Here is a 23,370-nt window from a genome sequence, read left to right as displayed (position 1 = left end):
GGGGTACATTATCCCTTATAATACACGAGTGATACTCAGAGTTCCCTGTATAACTCAGCCTGCAGCCTTGTGCCTTTATATGGTCACAGAACAACCCCTCAGTGACTTCTAATATCCTTATCATTTACAGTAGGGTGTACATTATCCCTTATAATACACGAGTGATACTTAGAGTTCCCTGTATAACTCAGCTTGCAGCCTTGTGCCTTTATATGGTCACAGAACAACCCTCAGTGACTTCTAATATCCTTATCATTTACATAGGAGGTACATTATCCTTATAATATATGAGTCATACTCAGAGTTCCTGTATAACGCAGCCTTGTGCTTTATTGATCACAGAACCTCATGACTTCTAATATCCTTATCATTTACAGTAGGGTAATTCCCTGATAATACATGATACTCAGAGTTCCCTGTATAATCAGCCTGCAGCCTTGTGCCTTTATATGGTCACAGAACAACCCCTCAGTGACTTCTAATATCCTTATCATTTACAATAGGGGGTACATTATCCCTTATAATCTATACCAGTAGCTCGTGAGCAACATGTTACTCCCCAACCCCTTGGATGTTGCTCCCAGTGGCCTCAAAGCAGGTGCTTATTTTTTAAATTATTTATTAAAGGTAAGCCTTAGTTGCATAAAAAACTGCCTAACAGAGTCTCCTGTAGGCTGCAAGTCCATATAGGGGCTTCCAATAGCCAATCATAGCCCTTATTTAGAAGCCCCAGGAACTTTTTGCATGCGTTTGTTGCTCCCTGATCTATACAATATCAGCTCAGTAGTTCTATACAGAGAATATTGGATTCAGACCCAGTAACACTGCCTTTTCCATCTTTTCTTGCAGGATGTTGTATCTCTATATTCCTTACTCGCCCCCTTTTTCTTCCTGTATTTCCCGTGGTCTCTTTGTGCTTATTTATTGCCCCCACTGCTGCCCCTCCATTCCTACCCCCTGGCACATGTACCCGCAGGATGGCCGTGTCTCTGAAATCTCCGTTAGTGATCACCATTGTCATCAACCTTCATTTAGTGGCTCTTACATTCCTGTGACTAGGGATCCTATCCCCAGGCTGTTGTGTAAGGATGTCTGTCTGTCTGTGTAATACTAATGGGTCTGTGTGTCCTGGCACTCAGTGATTTGTTGCCTCCTTGTCTCATAGGTTTGATGAAGTCTATAATTGGCAGTTAATATCCCTCTATATGAAAAGGAGATTCTTTCTGGATGACAGTTGTCCGCCCCTCAGACACATACTGCTTGCTCTGGGAGGTAAGTACTTTGGGGGAGTCTGCAGTCTAAAGGCAAAAGTGGTGGTGCTGGGGGGTGTGTATATATATAACGTTGCATCTCAGTGGACCCTGCCTTATGTCATTTGACAGGTTACCTCTCGAATTTTGATGGTAACTTCATGTGGAACAGGATTGGAGCTGGTGAGTTCCTATGTGGGTGGCTCTAGCTTTCCAACTGTCACCTCTGCCTTAAATGAAGCTGTATAATTATTTGCTGTGTATTTCTCTCTGCAGTAATGAGCCTGTAGGATCCCTGTGCCTCCTTCCGACTCTCTCAGGAGCATTCTGCCTTCCCCTGGCCTATCAGATTGTAGTGGAACTGCTCTTCTCTGCCCGTGCTGGGCTGGCAGCTGGCTTTCTGCTTTGGTTCGGTAAGTCTGCATGTACCTCCCCCGAGTGATCGTGTATCCAAATTAAATGAAGAGATGAACCAGCGCTAAACAGCTTGAGGATAGACAACACCAAAAACAAAATAGCCTAGTATAGTGTAGTAATTCCTCTAATGTGCACCTTTATGTGATTCACAATTAGGGGCAGTGCTCCTTTTCCTTCACCTTTGGGGTTGATATGCCCTTTACCAATCGTTCTGCAATTTACTTGCTCCTTGCCACCTTGAAACTACTGGTGGCTGAACATTGGAGATATATATCTCAAGGCTTGCAGAACTTTAAACATTTGTGAGTCTCCAATCTTAAAGGGATACTGTCATCGAAAAACATGTTTTTTTCAAAATGCATCAGTTAATAGTGCTACTCCAGCAGAATTCTGCACTGAAATCCATTTCTCAAAAGAGTAAACAGATTTTTTTATATCAATTTTTAAAATCTGATATGGGGCTAGACATATTGTCAATTTCCCAGCTGCCCCTGGTCATGTGACTTGTGCCTGCACTTTAGGAGAGAAATGCTTTCTGGCAGGCTGTTGTTTCTTCTTCTCAATGTAACTGAATGTGTCTCAGTGGGACCTGTATTTGAGTGTTGTTCTTAGATCTACCAGCCAGCTGTTATTTTGTGTTAGGGAGCTGTTATCTGGTTACCTTCCCATTGTTCTGTTGTTTGGCTGCTGGGGGGAGGAAGGGAGGGGGTGATATCACTCCAACTTGCAGTACAGCAGTAAAGAGTGATTGAAGTTTATCAGAGCACAAGTCACATGACTTGGGGCAGCTGGGAAATTGACAATATGTCTAGCCCCATGTCAGATTTCAAAATTGAATATAAAAAAATCTGTTTGCTCTTTTGAGAAATGGATTTCAGTGCAGAATTCTGCTGGAGCAACACTAGTAACTGATTCATTTTGAAAACATTTTTTTTCCCATGACAGTATCCCTTTAAACCCTAGAAGGTGTCACTGTTTAAGAGGCTTGGTAAAGGGCACATAAACCCAAATAAAAGGAGCACGGCTATCCTCAAGCTGTTTAGCGCTGGTTCATTTGGTGTGGGAGGGAGAACGGAGGGAGAACGGAATTTGGGACCGGCTGAGGAAGTGAATTGCGGAATTCCTAGGCATTTCCTTATATTGATGCCCAGTATGGAGTATATAGTTATATACTAAGGGGCTGCATGTCTCCGGTCCCTTATTAGGGCCACACGTATTTATCCCTCCTCCTGTTCTGTACAAGGTCAGGGCACTATATAAAACCCAGCTGATTACTAGTTGAGCCCAGGTTTGCATCCAAAATAATGTTTTGCACCTGTGTGAGATCATCAATGTGGCGTATTATACTGTATGTGAGTGTTTAGATTCTCATCTTTGCTTGAACTTCCTTTCAAACAGGAGGAGGCGCCTGGCTCTGCCCTAGTCTAATAATGACACAATCTTGGAACATTTAGCCAGTGTCTCCTATTTTGTGCAGCTGCTGAAAGTCTGCTGAATGATAAATCTGCCCAAATGCTGGAGCAGTCGGCACACGGCCTAGAGAAAGAAGTGCAAGGGACCAACATCAGCAGCCCTGACACCCACAGGGAGTTTTATCTCTATGACCCCAGAACCCTGATATAGGACGTGGACCACCCATCTTGTAGAGAATCCAGCCCCAGGCAAAGCACCAGGTAAGTCTGTGCCCATTCCAGTTATTTCTATCCAGTTAGTTCAGACCAGAAATCCTGTTTTATTGTGTTTTATCAATGGCTGTGTTCAGCCACCTTTTCTTATTTGTTCAAACAAAACAGACCTTTATTTTATCTACTACATTTGGTCCATTCCATTTTGTCCATTTGCATCTTAGGGCTGCTCCAATGCATCAAGGATCCCACAGCCTCTAGGGTCATTCCACAGCCTCCAATATCTAATATGTGTCTGACCTGCCAGCTAATGTTTTATACCCATAGGTTTGGGGCACATACATTTAATCAGTAATTGAATCACTACCTGCTATTTCACACTCACACTCCCTTCCCAGAGACAACTATCCCGACTGTTACTATAGGCACCATCTCTCCCTACTATACCTGCTATCCCACAGTCACACTCCCTTCCCAGAGACTATTATCCACTGTTACTATAGACACCATCTCTCCCTACTATACCTGCTATCCCACAGTCACACTCCCTTCCCAGAGACTATTATCCACTGTTACTATAGGCACCATCTCTCCCTACTATACCTGCTATCCCACAGTCACACTCCCTTCCCAGAGACTATTATCCACTGTTACTATAGGCACCATCTCTCCTACTATACCTGCTATTCCACAGTCACACTCCCTTCCCAGAGACTATATCCCACTGTTACTATAGGCACCCATCTCTCCCTACTATACCTGCTATCCCACAGTCACACTCCCTTCCCAGAGACTATTATCACTGTTACTATAGCACCATCTCTCCTACTATACCTGCTATCCCACAGTCACACTCCCTTCCAGAGACTATTCCACTGTTACTATAGGCACCATCTCTCCCTACTATACCTGCTATCCCACAGTCACACTCCTTCCCAGAGACTATTATCCCACTGTTACTATAGGCACCATCTCTCCCTACTATACCTGCTATCCCACAGTCACACTCCCTTCCCAGAGACTATTATCCACTGTTACTATAGCACCATCTCTCCCTACTATACCTGCTATCCCACAGTCACACTCCCTTCCCAGAGACTATTATCCCACTGTTACTATAGACACCATCTCTCCCTACTATACCTGCTATCCCACAGTCACACTCCCTTCCCAGAGACTATTATCCACTGTTACTATAGCACCATCTCTCCCTACTATACCTGCTATCCCACAGTCACACTCCCTTCCCAGAGACTATTATCCACTGTTACTATAGCACCATCTCTCCCTACTATACCTGCTATCCACAGTCACACTCCTTCCAAACATTATCCATGGTACTATAGACATCCCCACTATAGCCTGTCTATAGACACCATCTCTCCCTACATACTGTATCCCACGTCACAACTCCCTTCCCTAGAGACTATCATCCCACCTGTTACTATAGACACCATCTCCCTACTATACCTGCTATCCCACAGTCACACTCCCTTCCCAGAGACTATTATCCACTGTTACTATAGACACCATCTCTCCCTACTATACCTGCTATCCCACAGTCACACTCCTTCCCAGAGACTATTATCCACTGTTACTATAGGCACCATCTCTCCTACTATACCTGCTATCCCACAGTCACACTCCCTTCCAGAGACTATTATCCACTGTTACTATAGCACCATCTCTCCCTACTATACCTGCTATCCCACAGTCACACTCCCTTCCCAGAGACTATTATCACTGTTACTATAGGCACCATCCTCCACTATACCTGCTATCCCACTAGTCCACACTCCACATTCCCAGAGCACTATATCCACTGTTCTATAGGCCCATCTCTCCCTACATTTGCCGCTATCCCACAGTCACTCCTGTTCCTGCAGACCATCTTCCCTACTATACTGCATCCACAGTCACACTCCTTCCAGAGACTATTATCCCACTGTTACTATAGACACCATCTCTCCCTACTATACCTGCTATCCCACAGTCACACTCCCTTCTCAGAGACTATTATCCACTGTTACTATAGACACCATCTCTCCCTACTATACCTGCCATGCCACAGTCACACTCCCTTCCAAGAGACTATTATCCACTGTTACTATAGGCAACGTCTCTCCCTACTATACCTGCTGTCCCACAGTCACACTCCCTTCCCAGAGACTATTATCCACTGTTACTATAGGCACCATCTCTCCCTACTATACCTGCTATCCCACAGTCACACTCCCTTCCCAGAGACTATTATCCACTGTTACTATAGCACCATCTCTCCCTACTATACCTGCTATCCCACAGTCACACTCCCTTCCCAGAGACTATTATCCCACTGTTACTATAGACACCATCTCTCCCTACTATACTGCTATCCCACAGTCACACTCCCTTCCCAGAGACTATTATCTCACTGTTACTATAGACACCATTCTCCCACTATACCTGCTATCCCACAGTCACACTGCCTTCCCAGAGACTATTATCCACTGTTACTATAGACACCATCCCTCCCTACTATACCTGCTATCCCACAGTCACACTCCCTTCCCAGAGACTATTATCCACTGTTACTATAGACACCATCCCTCCCTACTATTCCTGCTATCCCACAGTCACACTCCCTTCCCAGAGACTATTATCCACTGTTACTATAGACACAATCCCTCCCTGCTACACCTGCTATCCCACAGTCACACTCATTTCCCAGAGACTATTATCCACTGTTACTATAGGCACCATCTCTCCCTACTATACCTGCTATGCCACAGTCACACTCCCTTCCCAGAGACTATTATCCACTGTTACTATAGACACCATCTCTCCCTACTATAACCTGCTATCCCACAGTCACACTCCCCTTCCCAGAGACTATTATCCACTGTTACTATAGACACCATCACTCCCTACTATACCTGCTATCCCACAGTCACACTCCCTTCCAGAGACTATTATCCACTGTTACTATAGACACCATCTCTCCCTACTATACCTGCTATCCCATAGTCACACTCCCTTCCCAGAGACTATTTGTTACTATAGACACCATCTCTCCCTACTACGTATATCTGCTGTCCCACAGTCACACTCCTTTTACATTAGGTTTAATAATGGGAAGAAATGTAGAAATGCACTTTTCATTGCAAGAACATTTTCATACAGTTACTGTAGTCTATAAATAAAATAAGAAGACTTTGATCTCAAGTCCCCTGAAACCCCAGAATAATGACACATACAAAATCTTTAGGGATAATGTGAGGAAACCACAACTTTATTAATAATAAAAATGATAGGTTGATAATTGGGGTTTCCCTAAAATCGGGCACTTTGATCCCAAGGAAGGCAAAAACATCTAAAAATCTTGGGCCAATCTACTTGACTAGAGGGAAAAATTCTTTCCTGACCCCTTAACGGCGATCGGATTTGCTACCAGGATCAATGCACCCGATGTTGTGGAATGTGAGAGTGAAGGTGGAAGGGAGAAGGTGAGTAGTGTAGCTGGGAAGCAGGGGGGACAATGATTTAGGCTTAAAGCAAGGGACTATGATGTGGGCTAGAGGTGGGCGCTAGTAGATGTGGAGGCTGAGTGTGGAGTACAGGGAAGAGTACAATGGTGTGGGCTGAAGGCTAAAGTAAGATGGGGGCATGGTGGTGGGACAGGAGCAGAGGGCCAGTGTGGCTCACAGGAGGCAGGGGAATGATGGGAGGTGCGAGGGAGCTGAGAGTGTAGGCTGTTGTGACCTGGAAAGAAGGAGACTAATATTGTGTCCTGGAACAAGAGGGCTGATGGGGGGGGTGGGGTGATGGGGTGGGATATTGGCAGACAGAGGGTATGTGAGCTGAGGCAGGGGGCAACCGTCTTGGCATGTGGTGAAGGAGGGGAGTAATGGTGGCAAAGAACTACTGATGCGGGCTGGAGGCATGGACCCGATGTTGTGGGGCAGGAGGCAAGTGGTCTGATGTTGTGGGGCCAGAAGCAGGGGCCACCATGTTGTGAGGGCCAGAGGCAGGGGCCCGATGTTGTGGGGCCAGAGGCAGGGGCTCGATGTTGTGGGGCCAGAGGCAGGTGCCCTAGTGTTGTGGGGCCTGAGGCAAGTGACCCGATGTTGTGGGGCCGGAGGCAGGGGACCCCGATGTTGTGAGGGCCAGAGGCAAGTGGCCCGATGTTGTGGGGCCATAGGCAGGGGCCCCGATGTTGTGGGGCTGGAGGCAGGAGCCCCGATGTTGCGGGGGCAGGAAGCAGGGGCCCTGATGGAGTGGGGTCAGAGGCAGGGGGCCCGATGTTGTGGGGCCAGAGGCAGGAGCCCCAATGTTGCAGGGGCCTGATGGAGTGGGGCCGGAGGCAGGGGGCCAGATTGATTGAGGCTGGAGGCAGGTAGCCCCAATGTTTCGGGGGCCTGAGGCACGGGCCCAATGTTCCGGGGCCAGAGGCAAGGGCCTGATGGCATGGGGCAGAGGTTTATACTAACTAGCCAGACATATGAAAATTCCTGGAGAACCATTGGGTTATCAGGTGGGGTCCTCCAGGAATAGCATTGGCCCATACGTAGCCCTAAAAGAGAAAATAAAAATTTCTGTTACACTTGTGTTTTATAGATTTACAAGGTGCCTACTTTGTGGACCTCAACCCACTGGTGACCATTCATTTAAGGCACTGAGGCACGCCAAGGAGGTTCCGTACAACTTCCACCACACCCTAAACCCTCTTACGGCTCCTCCAGACAGGAGTAATACAGGAAGTTCCACACAAGCAAAAATAGAGAGGGTTCTACTCAAATCTCTTCTGCGTAAGAAAAAAACAGCTTCAGACCCATCCTGAACTTAGTTTTTAAACCCAGGGGTCACCAATCGAAGGTTCAAGATGGAATCTGACTGGTCAGTCATCGCAGCCATGGAACCAAACCATTTTATGACTTCCATAGACTTACAGGACGCTTACCTACACATACCCATTTCCCCAGAATCTTGCAGGTTCCTCCGATTCACCATCAGGGACCGCCGCTACCAATTTACAGCATTACCCTTTGTGCTCTGTACTGCGCGATGTGTCTTTACCAAGTTCTTAACCCCAATAATAGCCTACCTCAGATTACTGGAGTGTGCTTCAGCCAAGCTATTTCTAGTCTTACAATTCGGCTCCAAAATTTAGAGGATGTTTCTGCCCCAGGGCTGGATAGACAGACTAACGTCGACATCCCAATCGTTTCTATCCGCACAGAGGATTGCCTACGACTACTTGGAATCATGGTGTTGGCTCTGGAAGCCATCCCCTTTTCCAGGTTCCATCCGTTCACTTTAGAACAATATCCTGGACCAATGGAACACTGAGACTTGCAACAATTAATAACCATTTCTCAGACAACACAGCAGAGCCTTCAGTGGTAGAAGGTTCGGGACAACCTCAAACAGGGCAGGAGCTGGGCCCCCATCCACTGGGAGATCGTGACCACAGATGCCAGCCTCACAGATTGGGGGCTAGTCTACCAAAGTCACTACCCATCAATGTCCTGGAACTGAGGGCAATCGCGCTAGCTCTGGAGGGTTGGTCGTCACTCCTACGATCCCACTCGGTCAGAGTACAATCAGACAACACCACTGCTGTGGCATACGTCAACAAGCAGGGAGGCACACAAAGCAGGTTGGCCATGCAGGAGGTCACACGGAACCTAAGATGGGCAGAGCACAACCCAATCTCTCAGCAGTGTTCATACGAGGAGTACAGAACTGGGAGGCAGACTAAGCAGAATGACAGTCGACCAGTATTCACACAGATGGGGCACCCCAGTGATCGACATTAGCCTCAAGACACAATACCAAACTTCCAATTTATTGTGCCAGAACACAGGACCCAAGGGCGGCATTCGTGGACGACCTAGTCATTCCCTGGGATTTTAGGATGGTGTACACATTTCCACCTCTGGCCATCCTGCCCAGGATAATCAGAAAGATAGATCAGAGCAGGACCACCTCAATTCTCATAGCACCCGACTGGCCAAACTGGGTGTGCTACACAAACTTTGTTCAAATATATCTATATCCAGACCATGGGGATTGCCCAACTTGCTCACTCAGGGACCACTCAATCATCCCAACCTGCCTCTCCTGAGTTTGATGGCATGGCTATTGAGACTGGGTGGTGGATACGACAGGGATACTCACAGGTTGCCATAGACATTCTATTGCAAGCAGTTCTCAGCTATAGTGTTCTACAAGATGTGGAGGACATTCCTAGCCTGGTGCCAACAACAGGGTCTCCACTGGGAAGGTGAGTCTCCATGCCTAGTAATAGAGTTTCTAACGGAAGGCTTCCGGAAAGGCCTAGCTCTCCATACATTTAATACATAGGTGTCAGCCCTGGCAACCTTAACCCACACATTTTGGGCAGACAGAGCAGAGGTCCAACAATTTATTAGGGGGGAAGCCAGGGCATGCCCCCCGCTGAAGCAACCACTTCCAACTTGGGATCTGCCACTGTTGCTGACCGCATTGCAGAGACCCCCCTTTGAACCACTGGCATCGTGGGACCTCAAGTGGCTTTCACTAAAAGTTGCATACTTGATCACATCTGCAAAATAGATGTCTGAACTGGCCGCCTTATCCTGCAAAGTCCCATGGACCTCTATCCACTCTGACAAAGCTGTACTTAGGACTGTTCCAGGCTTCCTGCCCAAGGTAGTGTCCGAATTCCATATCAACCAGGACATTATATTACCGTCTTTTTGCCCACAACCGACACACGAGCGAGAAAAACTTCTACATAAACTAGACGTGGTGAAGGCATTGAGAGTGTGTTTGAAAAGATCCTTATCGTACCAACGTTCTGACAACTTGGTTATTTCCTATGCTGTTACAAATATAGAGCTAGCCAAATCGAAAAGGATGATTGCCCGCTTCTTGGTAGAGACTATCAGCATTGCCCATGACTACCAACAAAAGCCCAGACCATTCTCAGTAAAGGCCCATACCAAGAGGGCACAGAGCACATCTTGGGCACTTAACAATATGGCAACGGCAGAACAGATCTGCAAAGTGGCCACCTGGGCTTCACCAAATACATTCATTACGTTTTACAAGTTAAATGTTTTTTACTTAACAACTGGCCGCGTTTGGCCGAAAAGTTCTTCAGGCTGCTGTAACTCATACCAGGTGGGTCATACCCACCCTGATAAAGGGACACCTTTTGGACATCCCCTAACATCTGCACTGTTAGGAGGGCCGCTAGAGAAAAGGAGATTTTGGACTCAAACTGTCAGTGCAGTAAGTGCCACCCAAGCTGATTTTAGTATGAAAATGGGAGCTCTTCTGTCGCTATCATCTCTATCTGTTGTTTCTTGCTCTTCTTTCTACTATACTGTCTCCACTGACTGAGCTTTCCAAAAAGAACTGAGGTGAAGTGGTGGAACCAGACCTTCTATACAAGGGGTGGGACCAAGAAACAGCATTCTTCTGTCCTGCTGCCAAAGGTGAAGGATGACAAAACTGTCCTGTACAGACAGGAGGGCCTACGAGAAAAGGATTTTCCAAAATCTCCTTTTGATGTCCTGGGTATTGTTGGAACTATGGCTAAATGACTGGTACATCAGTATATGTGTAATATTGTTATCAGCTAAGTGGGGCCCTGAGCAAAGTTTGCACCTCCAAAGGGGGGGGGGCTTGAGAAGACGTCAGACAGTCAGTGAATTAACTCATCCCATTGCACAGGTGAATTGGTGACGTACAGTACAATGGTGCTATACAGAGCCGGCCAAGTAGTATTGCCCCCTGTATACTTACACACTCCCACCAACCCCACCTGCACTACCCCTGTCACTCACTTCCTCACTGTTCAGCCTGCGCTCTCCAACTTTGCACAGAACTGTAACTCCCCACCCGACAGCTGCTCCCTAGTCATGTGCCCACCCTGCCTATCCCTAGTTCTGGCCATGTTGCTATGTGTTACTCTCCTAAAGGGCCTTTAATTCTCCATATTACACCAAATAGATCTTCTCTTATATCTCCATCTAATCCATCTCTATAACTGCTCTTATTGCTCTATATAACCCTCCCTATAACTTCTATTTCACCATATAGCCATCCCTATAACTCCTCCATATAACTCTTTCTATAATCCCTCCAATTGCTCTACCTCCTATTTTGCTCCATATAACCCTTCCTATAACTCCTCCCTTGCTCCATATAACTCCATATACTGTAACTCCTTCTCCTGGTATAAGGGCAAGGTAATAAAATGGGCAGAATTCATCCAGATTTAGTGACCCGTAGACACCTATGGACAGACATCTGACCAGTAACTGCTGCCTGCTGATTGGTTACTATTGATTATCCCAGTGTTAAACATTTGCACCCTTTATTACATTAGCCCTATTATTCACAATAACTCCATTGCCCCTTCATTAGAATTACTAAATGTACCTGTGAAAGGTTAATGACTATGTTTAATTTATAAACCTTGGTGACGCCTTTCCAGATGTCCCATGTTTCGATAGCCGCTGAAGGTAGATAGCGGTAAATACGTCATCATTGGTTTGATTGTGTTGTCCTACACTGACATTAATGGGATTTATTTGGGGGCTGCTACGAGACACTTTGCTTTTATTTAACTATAAACAACCTGGATCAGATAATGAAGTATCTATTAATAAGGGGGATTGTAACTTACTAAAATGCTCTAATTTTGTCTCTTCTCTCCACAGAACATTCTGCTAGAAGGAATTGGACATGAGATGTGTTTAGCGTGATCCAATTGGGATTTCTTGTGTTTGTCTAAGAGATGAGTCTCCTACAACAGAGCCATTGAGTTGGCAGTGGATGGAGCATGTGTCTAACTGCCAGCTTGACTCTGTGTGCCACTTGAATAAGATTCTTCCATCCAAAATGGGACCGTCCTTCTGCAATCACTGATCAATATTTGTCTCATGTTCACATACAGGGAGAGGGGTCTCACACTTAATCTTGTATAAGCTGGACACGGCAACATTCAGGTCTCTGCAGAAGGACTTGTAGCTTTGAGATGCTCCGTGGTTCCTTACAAACACAAAAGCTACAGGGATGATTCAGGCCATGAATGGTGCACAATGTTAAGATATTATATCTAGAAAGTTCATTAGTTCCATGAGGTGAAGCTGATGTTACTTTTCATTCTCACACTGGTTCACTTTATGACAAATCCAGGGCTGAGCCTTTCTTAAGATGGCCATACACAGGGAGGCATCGCCAAATGAGTGGATCTCTCCCCAATATGCCAACATTGAGGTGAGCCATATCGGGCTGATCTGATAGTGGCACTTGGGCCCAATGATCGGTTCAGAACGTTGGCAATACGGACGGTTGGCCACATCAAAGAACAGATGCACGATCAACATCTGGCTGACTTTCGGCCAAATACCGATCGGGAAGCTCCCGACTTGATCTGTCAGCAGTTTTTATTGGCCTGTGTATGGGGGCCTTTACTCTTGTCCCTCTCCACCCCATCACTCCTCAATGACTGGACACCAGGCAGCACGATTAGCTAGAAAAGGACAATGTTATTTATTTATTTTTATTCTCATTTCTCACGCTAGTTCCCTTTACAACAAATACAGCGTTGAGTCTGCGTTGCCTCTTGTCCCTCTCCCCCAATAACTGGACACCAGGCAGCGGCTAGAGAAGGACAACCTTATTTATGAACCATAAAACTTAACTCAAATGAACATGTTAAACAACAGTTTGTACTACAACCAGTAAAAGAAGATAAAAGAATGGCACATCTCCTCCAGGAAGGAGCACCCCTGTTTCCTATCCAAGTCCCCATCAAATCTGTCCAACTCCCCCAGGAGCCCAGGCTGAATGAATGAGGTGCAAGTGAGGGGGAGCTGATACACTGCTCCTGTGTAAGCATACAGCTCGTAGTAGGCCCAAACTGTCAGGCCCCTCACTCAGGATATATAGTCTGGCTCCACCTCTGTTTCCTAGTTCTGTTGCAAAGCTCAGTGAGGTTATCACTAGACAGCCAGGAAGATCAAGAGGCAGTTGTATGAGGGTAATGATAGAGAGAGCAAAAGAGAGACCTGTCACCCATACTAAAATCAGCCTGTGTAGGATTTACTGCACTGACATTTCGGGCCTACTAGAAAAGCATTTTACATTGCGTATAAAATTCCTTTTTCTCTAGTCCCTCCTGTCAGTGCAGACGTCCTGTAAAACATAGGTTGGGTATGCTGAATGGTTTGGTTATCTATTCCACTTAAGCCACTGCAACTTGTAAAACTTTGAGGCCAAACACGGCCGGTGTAGATGCGAAAACATGCAACTGATAAAGTTTGCTAAAAGTGTTGGGTGAAGCCCATGTGGCTACTCTATAGATCTGCTCCGAGGTAGCCAAGTTCTGATGGGCCCAGGAAGTACTTTGTGCTCTTGTAGAGGGATCTGGAACCTGGAACGGTTGCTGTTTTTGGTTGAGTGTAGGCCTGATTAATTGTCTCTACAAGCCATCCTGCAGTAGTAGCCTCTATGTGCTGGAGAGTAGGAGACCTGAAGCGTCTGCTCTTTGTAAATCTTGATTGCCTGCACCACAGCTTATGTAGCTGTTTTTCTTTTTCATTCTTGGGGTTTGGGCAAAAGGACGGGAGAACAATTTCCTGGTTGATATGGAATCCAGATACCACTTTTCGTAGGAAAATAGGAACTGTAGGAGGGACTTCCTTGTTGTTGTAGAGAATCAGCCATGGTTCCTTATGTGACAGCGCTGCCATTTTGGTTACTCTTTTGGCTGAAGTGATCGCAATAAGGAATGTGACTTTCAGGGTCAGCCACTTGAGATCACAGGAATGGAGAGGTTCAAATGGTGCCTTCTTTATGACTGACAGCACCAGCCCATGGAGGAGTCAGGTTTCGAAGGGGGGGGGTGTGATTCACAGAGCCCCTTGTAAGACCTGCTGGATGTTCTGCCCACTTGAAGTGGAATAGTATTGAGAGAGCTGATATCTGGGATTAAAGGGTCACAACTTGTGGTGTGCTGATGAGTTGTCTGAAGGAGCACCACAAGAGAAAGGTTTGACACTTTCCTTGTCCGTAGCAGGATGTCTATCACTGGTGGGGAAAATCATCTCTTGGCCCATAAATTGGTCTCAAATGCCATAAATGGAGCATGGTCTAATGGGGTGCCGAGCTGGGCCCTGGAGAAGAGGTTCCGGTTGTAGTGGTTGCCTCCATGGTCTGGATATGGACATGCCTAGGTCTGTGTACCAGAGTCTATTGGCCCAATGCAGGGCAACAAGTATTGTTGTTACCCTTCATGCTTGATCTTGATGATGACTCTGGATAATATCGCCAATGGGGGAAAAGGAATAAACCCATTAGAAGTTCCAGGGAATCACTAAGGCATGTTTGAATGCCACTCCTGGATCCCTGGTACTGGAGCAATTACATGGCACTATTGTGTCTGGATGCTAAGATGTCTATTTCTGGCATCCCCATTTGGTGACTACTTGTCAGCTATCGCTGAAATGATTCCGTTTTGAACTTGTGGTTGTGGATACGTTTAGATGTTTGATATTTAGTATTGCTCGGAATGGATCCTCGTTTTGCCACCAGGAAGAGGTTTGAGTAGAACCCTTTGAACTTGTACTGTTCTGGAACAGTTGTGATGACTGCCGACCATAAAGATAGATAACATAGAGATGTTATCGCCTGGTGTAGGGCATGTTACTTTTGTGTGTGGGTACCACCGATGTAACAAATCCTCTTGGTGGAATTGTGGTCAAAATGTGTTTTGTAGATGTGTTGAATAATTTGAAGAACCCAATTGTCCATAACGTGTGCTCTCCAGCAGGAGAGGAATCTAGTGAGGGGACCCCCTACTCTGGAAGCTGGGCTGTGTTTAAGGCAGTCATGCTGAGTTAGGTTTTGTAGCGACAGGCTTTCTGGGTCTGCTTGACTGTTGCCTATTGCCTTTTGAATACTGCTTTCTACTGGTGTAACGAAAACTGGATGAGTGAAAATTGCTGCTAAGTGTGGACCGTGTTTGCCTGGTGGTAAATTTCTTTGATTGATCAGTATAATGACTTTTTCCTAGTGGAAGGAAGGTGTTCTTCCCTCCTGTAACATCTGTAATGATTTGTTTATAATTTGGTCCAAATAAGAATTCTCCTGTATAGTACAGACCCAATAGTTTATTCTGAGGCTGTATCCCCTGACCAGTGTTGTAGCCATAGTGCTCAGCTGGCTACCACCGAATTGGCTACTGACTTTGCGGCAAAGCAGATGATTTCCAAGGCCAAGTCATTAAACATGTTGATGTCTCCAGCTAGTTCTTGTGCCGAGGTGGATGGATCATGGGCCAGTTCCCAGAATCTTTTAGAGAGGACTTTTTACACTCCTTACTGCGTCTTCAGTAGGGAGTGTAGTTTGTTTGGAACGTCTAGCAATGGTGGAGTCTACTTTAGGTGGCTTTTCCCATACTTTCCAATGTTCCTCAGGAACTGGATAAGTATCTTAAAATCATTTGGTCAGTGCAAACTGGCGATCTGCTTGTAGCCATTCTGTGTCATAGTCTTCGTGATTGAGCCAAACATAGGAAATGAGTGTGCTTTCCTTTGATGGACACCTAACACTTTATCTGCTTTAGACACTGCAATGGTCTCATCTTTTAGTTCCAAGGTCTCCATCGTGTCTTTGAGTGTTTTTTTTATTTTTTTTTTATTTGTCTGGTTTTGTACATGAGGCTTGTTCAGAATCTGAGTCTCTATATGCCTTATCTGAGAGCCTCAGCTCTGAGTCATGAAATGAATAAACCTCATTACTGAATAATGGACCTTCCTCAGCATCAGATAAGTCAGGTGGGGACTCCTGTGCTTTGCATTTGGTAGCTTGTGGCTGAAGGTTGGGAGAATGGAACTTTTTTTTTATCCATTCTAAGAAATCCCCTAGCTGAGGGGTAGTTGTGGACATTGTTTCTGCAACATTACCTGGCCTAGGAGTACTATTGACTCCTTGGGTTTGGGGCTCCTTGTTGCCTTGTGATTCTAGGAGTACTGAATTGGTCTCAGTTGGGTTATCTTGCGGCGATAAATGTGGTGGTTGTAAGGTCTTACAGTCGGCACAGTTAATGGTCTCTGACTTTCTTAGAGTATGTTTGCACTTTTTTTTACATTCTTGCCCTTTATCAGGCTTTTTTGTTGGACTCTTTGGCCAACAGCTTTGGCTGATTGAATGTCCTCTTAAGGAACTAGATCCCTCCATGACAAAACAAGTGGTAATGTTTTTACAAACACTGTGGCAAAAAGTATAAGATCTACTGCTGCCATGGGGTTAATTCTGGTACCTCAATATATCTGGAGGAGTTGCCTGCCGCCTGCAGGAATAGCCGCGGTTCTGAACCAGCGTAGGAACTGCTATGTGCGCCAATCTGTTGGCCCTAAAATGTGAATGGCTGCCATGTTGAACTGTGCCCTTTACCAAAATGACGTGCAATCTATCTGGTCAAAAACCACTTGAAACTGCAACATCCTTTGCACTTTACTTCTTGCAATTCTTTGAGATTATAGACGGCAATAAGTGTGTATTTGGCACAAGTGCTACACAGGAGCAGAGTATTGGCTACCCACACTTGCACCTTATTCATTTGGCCTGGGCTCCTGCAGGAGTTGGAGAGACTTTGATGGGGACTTGGATAGGAGGCAGGGGTTAGGGTGCTCCTTCCTGGAGGATATGTGCCATTCTTTTATCTTCTTTTACTGTTTTTAGTACAGGTATGGGACCTATTATCCAGAATACAGGAAAATCCAGTAAACATTAATCCCAATAAACTGGGGTTGGTTCCAATAAGGATTAATTATATCTTAGTTGGGATCAAGTACAAGCGACTGTTTTATTATTACAGAGAAAAAGGAAATACACTGTGGAAAAAAAACATCCATTAACTCCAAGGTATTTGGTGAAATTTGCAATTCTTTGGACTAGTGACATGGGCCAGTTTCGCTTGTGACTAGTAGGGATCCACTAAATACACTATTTTGGACTCGCACGTCACAAGGGATACAGCCAAATCTTGAACTGAAGCTAAATCTTAATTTGCAGCTGTAAAAACGAGGAAACTTCCAGCAAAAGAAACCACTTCTATGGAAGTGCAGGTACGTCAGGATGCAAGTACCTTTAAAACAGGTGGTTCACCTTTAACTTTAAGTATGTTATAGAATGGCCAATTCTAATCAACATTTATAAGCCACTATGCAATGGCTTGCTGGCTATTGGTGTGTCAATCTATTGCTCTCAGACCCCTGGGATGTTGCACAACGTTTCTGAGTTGGATTGCCCTTGTAGCACTGAGATAAGAGATCCATTTAGAGCAGGGATCCCCAACCGTTTTTACCCATGAGCCACATTCAAGTGTAAATGATATTGGAGAGCTATGTAAGCTTCCAAATAAGGGCTGTGATTGGGTGCTGGTATCTCCTATGTGGACTGGCAGCCTACAGGAGGCTCTATTTGGCACTACACATGGTTTTATACAACCAAAACTTGCCTCCAAGCCTGGAATTCAAAAATAAGCACCTGATTTGAAGCCACTGGGAGCAATATCCGAAGGTTCTGAGAGCAACATGTTGCTCCCGAGCCGCTGCTTTAGAGTGTGGTCTGAACTTGTATGCGTTATATATTTATGAAAAAACAGTGGTTTGGATCAAGGGATGCAATAGCTCAGAGGTTGTTGGTTGCCCTTGTAATGCAAAGGTTCTGAGTTCGATTCCTCTTGTAGCACTGGGGTAAGTGATCCCTTTAAAGTATTGTTTGAACCTGTATGAACTATATAGTTAGGAGAAAACATTGGTTTGTGTTAAGGGATGAGGTGGCTCAGAGGTTGTTGTTTGCCTTTGCGCATGAGAGTTCTAAGTTTGATTCCTCTTGTAGCACTGGGGTAAGTGATCCCTTTATAGTGTTGTCTGAACCTGTATGAACTATATAGTTACGAAAAAACATTAGTTTGTATCAAGGGATCCGATAGCTCAGAGGTTGTTGGTTGCCCTTGTAATGCAAAGGTCTTGAGTTCAATTCCTCTTGTAGCACTGGGGTAAGTGATCCATTTAAAGTGTTGTCTTTACTTGTATAAACTATATAGTTACGAAAAAAACATTAGTTTGTATCAAGGGATGCAATAGCTTGGTGGTTGTTGGTTGCCCTTGTAATGCAAAGGTCCTGAGTTTGATTCCCCATGATTGCTGGGTTTCAACTCAAAAGGGTGGCTCCTCCTGAAGGCTGGGTCCTGAGTCTGATTCCCCATGATTGCTGGGTGTCAACTCAAAAGGATGACTCCTCCTGAAGGTTGGGTCCTGAGTCTGATTCCCCATGATTGCTGGGTGTCAACTCAAAAGGATGACTCCTCCTGAAGGCTGGGTCCTGAGTCTGATTCCCCATGATTGCTGGGTGTCAACTCAAAAGGATGACTCCTCCTGAAGGCTGGGTCCTGAGTCTGATTCCCCATGATTGCTGGGTGTCAACTCAAAAGGATGACTCCTCCTGAAGGCTGGGTCCTGAGTCTGATTCCCCATGATTGCTGGGTGTCAACTCAAAAGGATGACTCCTCCTGAAGGCTGGGTCCTGAGTCTGATTCCCCATGATTGCTGGGTGTCAACTCAAAAGGATGACTCCTCCTGAAGGCTGGGTCCTGAGTCTGATTCCCCATGATTGCTGGGTGTCAACTCAAAAGGGTGACTTCTCCTGAAGGTTGGGTCCTGAGTCTGATTCCCCATGATAGCTGGGTTTCAACTCAGAATGATGACTCCTCCTGTAGGCTGGGTTCCAAGACCCAACTCCTCCCAAAGGATGTTCAAGTTCCATTCCAGAAAAAGAGTGGGTTATGCATCTTGTTGGTGGGAGCCCCTTCCCCTATATAGGATAAGTAATGTAAACATTACCAAGTCCCACTTTTTTCACCCATTCTTTCTGGATAACCCCCTGGGTCAACTCCCCCTTTGGCCTGCCTCTCTCTCACCTTGGCCCGGTACTCTCCCTCCTTGGCCTTAACCAGGTGAGGGAGAGCACCACTGGGGCGGGGGTTGCCCCAGTGGGGCTCGTCTGAAGTGGTTAATTACATGGAGAGGAACACACAAACGCCTTGCAGATGGGGCCCCAGTCAGAGCTTAGTCTCCGACCTTCATTACGAATCGCCCTTGGGTCTTGGAACCCAACCATCATCAGGAGCCGCCCTTTTTGACCAGCCAGAGCTGGGGCCCCAGAGCTGCAAGGCCATGTGTTCCAACCATGTTATTATTGCCCACTTTACAATCTACATATGAGATTTGAACTTGCTTATGAGTGCTGCTGTGCAGCCGCACGGCCCAATTCGCCACCTTCCCCCATCTGCCTGTGCTTCTCTTGGGTGTGGGACGGACCACACCCCCATCGCTACACACAGTCACAGACGGGATTTGAACTCAGGCCCCTGAGTTCTGCTGTGCAGGAGTACTACCCATTTAGCCACCTCACTGCACAAGAAATAGCCTTGTCTTTGGTAATTATATCATGGACATTTGTATTCAGCACTTAGAGAGAAGACAAAACACCTTTCAGACTACGGCTGGATTTGAACTCATGTCCCCAGTGAGCCAAGTCTAACACACTTACCCCTAGGCTACCAGGTCAGGTCTCTGATATCTGCTCACACCCTTATTAATACTCCATAGCAAATGGAGGAAGAGTCAACACTAAAGTTGCCCATTTGTTATACAAGAAAATAAGAGGTGAATCTGAGCCAATCAAGAGCCAGCGCTGGATCTGTTCCTCCAGCAAACACCTGTATTTACAGCAGGACAGCCCAAAACTTTGTGGCACTTTGGGAATAATCACAAGTTCTTAAATATAAAGGAGAGAGCGTAGGGAAACGTGGTCTAGTGGTAAGTTCATTACACTTGGCTCATTGGAGACATGAGTTTGAATCCAGCCTTGTGTGGTTGTCTTTTACATGCAGAATAAATGAGGTCTCTCTACAGATATATCAAATATATATATCAAATCCCATCTGTGTTTGTTTATGGGTTCCCTCCCACACCCATGAAATGAATAAGCAGATGGGTGAGTAGTCTTGTTTGGAATGTACAGCCCCAGCTGTGGTTGAGCTCTGGCTGGTGCCCTATCTGCAAGGTGTTGTATGTACCTCTCCATGTCCATCAAAGCTTACATTCATCTTATATTTCCGGATTTGTGAAAAGGCCCGGGCTTAGGGCGGCAGGATTTTAGGGGCGGCAGTCCAACGACACCCACATTGGTTCAAAGACATAGGGGATGAGTTGGATTTTTTTTCATTTCCCGTGTGCCAATCCCCATTGCTCCGGTCCAGATGATGGAATTTTGCATGAATAAAGGGGAGACGAACGGCAGTGGCCTTAGGGGCACTTACTATGTAAATCCAGCCCTGATCTCCTGACTGAGCCTTGGCCAGTCCCAGTGGTGCACTCTTAATTAACTCCACACCTTAGCTTGTGAGTGTTGAATTAATAACAGCCCCTTATAGAGAACTTGGATTGTAAGAAAAAGTACTTTTCATTCCACCTAAAGGTTGTTTCCATTTTTGTCAGCAGAAAACCACACCAGCCCGGGGTTCTTCTAGCGACCACCATGGAGAGATCCTCTTCCTGCTTCTTCAGGTCTTCTCGCAGTTGCTTCAACGAAAAAGCCGCCTATTTTGCTCTACTGTGCATGCGTCTGAAAACCGATGAAGCAGGAAAATCTCTCCATGGTGCTCTGTAGAAAAACCCCAAGCTGGTGCGGTTTTCTGTTAATCGGAGCGCCAGCTCAATTGTAAAATGCTATTCCTTCTCCTTTTAACGTAGAAATGCACTGGAGTCAACAGATTTTTTTTATTTATTTTTATTTATAAGTAAAACAAAATCTATAGAGAAATGCAGATATTGACGTTGGCATTTGAGGGTTTTTTTTCTGCCACAATAAGACTTCATTCTGTTTCCTGGAGAAGCAAAAAATTTTAATATTTGCTGCTGGTCAATATGTGAATTTGGCTGTAAAACTGTACCAGATGAGGCTCCCACAGCAATAGGTGCCAACAAACTTGTACCCCACCATATCATGTGTAGACCATGAATTTGCTGCCTACTATGAAACCTTTTATAAATAAATAAACCTTAAATAAATGCCCACTTCTCTTGAATACCCCTAAACTCATTAGACCCCCCCACAGAAGGCCTAACTTGACTCCCCAATCTAACTAGCCATCCAGTCTCCCTCCCAAATAAAACCTCTGGGCTGGAAAGGTTTCCGGCCTCGTTACTTGGCGAGAACCAGGACTTTAATTCCCCACGTACACAGGACTTTGGCTAAAGCCCAAACCAAGGGTCACCTTCCCCATTCCATGCAGAAACCTATAATAGTGGTCATAGCGAAGGAGGCAGGGCAACCAGTGTTGGGGCTTCCTGGCCAATCTCTTTACTCAATGTGGATGTCAAAGTTTGGGTTCCTGACACAAAAGGCTACAACCATCAATATATTAGTTCTATGCCAACAAGCAAATTCCCCATCAGAGGCGGGCCATGACTTTTGGGTACTCAAGGTTACCCTCTGGAAACGGCGTGTCTTCCACCAAGCCCCTTGCATTAGCCATTACTAATTGCTTCATGCAGAAGCATGTTGTAGAAGAATCAGTGCAATTTTTTTTCTTTTAATAGCACCCCCTCTTAACTTGCACCCTAGGAGGTTGCCTACCCCTAGTTCCTGCCCTGTTCCCCATGACAAAGGCACCAGAACTATCCTATCAATTGACTGGGACACACAGGGAGCGTAGGCAGGCAGAATATGGCACACAGAGGGCAGGCAGAGTATGGTGCACACACACCCAGTGAGCACAGGAAAGGCAGAGCATGGCACATACAGGGAGCATAGGTCACAGGGATGATCATGTCAATTTTGCCGCCTGAGGCAGCCATCATTTTCCCGCCCCACAGCACTCTCCTTTCAGCGCCGGAGGGGCATTCCACATCACGCCGTGGGGGTTGTGGGTGGTCCAGTCGATACTGCAGAATGCACAATCGCACACTCTGCACTGAAAGAGCTAAATTTCCGGGTTGAAAAATGGAAATTCAGCTCTTAGTTACCAGGAATGGCATATTTGCCACCCCTGGCAACAAGAGGGGCGCTGCTGTCTGAGGCAAGTGTCTCAACTCACCTCATTGGTCGAGCACCCCTGATAGGGCAGGCAGAGTATGGCACACAGGGAGTGTAGGGCAGGCATATTAAGAAACAAACAAGGAGCATACACAGGCAGAGTATAGTGCGCGCACACAGGGAGCGTGGGGTGGGCAGAGTATGGGCACACACAGAGAACACATGGCGGGCAGAGAATGGCACAGAGGTAACAGTGCGAGCAGAGTATGGCACACACACAGGGAGCATAGGAGCAGAGTATGGCACACAGCGAACATTGGGCGGGCAGAGTAAGACACACACAGGGAGCATGGGCAGGCAGATTATGGCATACACAGGAAAGGGAGGGCGGGCAGTCTAAGGCGCACACACAGGGAGCATAGGGTGGGAACAGTAATGCACACAGGGAGTATAGGGCGGACAGAGTATGGCACATGGATCATAAGGCGGGCAGAATATGACATACAGGGCGCTCGGGTGATGTCATGTCCATTTTGCCTTAATTTTCCCACCCCTGCCCCTGTCACTCGCCTTTCAGCGCCGGTGTGGGTCGGAGGCGTTCCACGTCAAGCCGGAAGGGGTCGTGGGCGGTCCAGTCACTAGTGTAGTGAGCACAATTGTACTCTCTGCACTAAAAGAGCCAAATTGCCGGGTTGAAAAATGGAAATTCGGCTCTTAATTACCAGGAGCTACATATTTGCCGCCCCAGGCAACCAGGGGGTGCTGCTGTCTGAAGTGAGTGTCTCAACTCGCCTCATTGGTGGAGCGCCCCTGATAAGGCAGGCATAGTATGGCACACACAAGGAGCATAGGTGGGCAGAGTATGGCGCACACACAGGGAGCGTAGAACGGGCAGAGTATGACACACAGGGATTGTAGGGCGGGCAGAGTATGTCACACAGGTAACGCAGGGCAGCAGAGGATGGCGCACACACAGGAAGAAAAGGGCATGC

General features: G+C 46.3%; 1 long non-coding RNA gene across 2 annotated transcripts; it reads left to right on the top strand.

Moving 5' to 3' along the window:
• The first annotated feature begins 745 nt into the window (after positions 1-745).
• Positions 746-22,097, top strand: LOC108705933. Of its 2 annotated transcripts, XR_005963234.1 has the most exons (6): positions 746-1,082; positions 1,166-1,272; positions 1,383-1,433; positions 1,527-1,663; positions 3,066-3,340; positions 11,986-22,097. It is a non-coding gene; the product is annotated as an uncharacterized LOC108705933 (long non-coding RNA). The 2 variants fall into 2 exon arrangements; XR_005963233.1 differs by having other exon boundaries at positions 750-1,272.
• The last annotated feature ends 1,273 nt before the right edge of the window (positions 22,098-23,370 follow it).

Source organism: Xenopus laevis, chromosome 8L (assembly GCF_017654675.1).
Source record: "Xenopus laevis strain J_2021 chromosome 8L, Xenopus_laevis_v10.1, whole genome shotgun sequence".
NCBI lineage: Eukaryota > Metazoa > Chordata > Amphibia > Anura > Pipidae > Xenopus > Xenopus laevis.
Note: the sequence above shows the minus strand (reverse complement) of the source record. Positions and strands in the feature narration are given on the sequence as shown.